Source organism: Limulus polyphemus, unplaced genomic scaffold (genome assembly GCF_000517525.1).
Source record: "Limulus polyphemus unplaced genomic scaffold, Limulus_polyphemus-2.1.2 Scaffold6339, whole genome shotgun sequence".
Taxonomy (NCBI): domain Eukaryota; kingdom Metazoa; phylum Arthropoda; class Merostomata; order Xiphosura; family Limulidae; genus Limulus; species Limulus polyphemus.
In genome coordinates this window covers 35,138-36,939 of record NW_013671949.1, presented here as the reverse complement: position 1 = coordinate 36,939, position 1,802 = coordinate 35,138, and positions in this window count along the sequence as shown.

The window sequence follows — 1,802 nt, the reverse complement described above, 5'->3', positions numbered from 1 at the left end:
ACGGCTGAAAGGGCGAGCATGTATGGTGTGACGGGGATTCGAACCCGCGACCCTCAGACTGCGAGTCGAGTGCCCTAACCACCTGGCCATGCGGGGCCCGGAGTATAGGATCTCTTCCAAATGGCCACAAAATCAGCAAACTGGGAGCGGAAGCAGAAATTTGGATTAGACAGAGGCATTTCACTGACATACATGATGAACAGTATGGGGCTAACTACTCCTCCTTGCTGGACAACTGCCTCCGGGGTAAAGTACTCCGAGAAGGTGCCCGGAACGTTAATTCTAGCTTTTCTGTTGTCTAGAAAATTGGAGATCTAGCGAATAATATCTCGCGGTAATTTAATTTTTGATATTTGGCATTTTAATCCGTTGTACCATAGAGTGTCAAATTCTTTCTCAACATCGAGAAAGCAGGCGACAGTGCACTCGTTTCAGTTAAAATTGTCTACTATTGTTTCTGTGAATCCTACCAGATGGTCTTTGGTTTTCCAGAATCCGTTCAGGTAGCGTGCTTCTTCTTCATCGGGATTTAGATCAGTGCGGACCTGGGAGGGTCTGGTACAAGTTTGACGTCTTCCTTCCTCTGCACTGGTGTTCTGGTTGAACTGTTCGAATGTTGAACGTTACACAAAAGAGGGCCCTGATTTCACAAAAGTTTATGGTATGACTTCCAAGTGGACTAGGAATATGATTGTTTGTTTGTTTGGAATTAAGCACAAAGCTACACAATGGTCTCTCTGTGCTCTGCCCACTACGGGTATCGAAACCCGGATTCTAGCGTTGTAAGTCCGCAGACATACCGCTGTGCCACTGGGGGGGGGGGGGCAGGAATATGAAAATTCGTGTTTCGCGGTCATTGAAGCCGTGGGTGCGCTATAAGATTAACGGTCAAACCGTAGAAATTGGCGTTAGTTGATGTTGACAAGCTGCCTTCTTTTTATTATTACATTTCAAAAATAGGGATTACTATGCATATATAGCCTTTTGTGTAATTTGCACGCAAATTCTGAAACAAACTTGTTTTTGTTCTCTTTTCCAAAAATGTTATTAATTAATTTAAGTTTCAAATTAATTCTACAATGTTAAAACTGATCTTACTCAGGTCACCATCTGCATACATTTCATCATAACTTATCTTGTTCTGTACATGTTTTCCCTTCCTTTAATTAACTTAAATTATTTAATTTACATATGTATATCAAAAATTTTCTTTCTTTGGCCAGAAAAATGTTTTGTTTCTTTGTACGAGATTAACAAAAAGAAAAGACGATTTTCTCCACGCACTGACACTTTGGTTATATTTCTAGGCATGTATAAAACAATGAACTTTACTTATTTGTTTGAAGTTGGCAGTAAGTGAATTTTACAATTGAGTGCAAAAATACTATTCTGGTTATAGAAGTAAATTAGTCAGCAAAGCTAGTTTTATACTCTTCTGGCTCTAGATGTAAATTAGTCAATAAAGCTGATTTTATACTATTCTGGATCTAGATGTAAATTAGTCAACAAAGCTGATTTTATACTATTCTGGTTCTAGATGAAAATTAGTCAACAAAGCTAGTTTTATACTATTCTGGCTCTAGATGTAAATTAGTCAACAAAGCTGATTTTATACTATTCTGGCTCTAGATGTAAATTAGTCAACAAAGCTGATTTTATACTATTCTGGCTCCAGATGTAAATTAATCAACAAAGCTGATTTTATACTATTCTGGATCTAGATGTAAATTAGTCAACAAAGCTAGTTTCATACTCTTCTGGCTTTAGATTTAAATTAGTCAACAAAGCTGATTTTATACTCT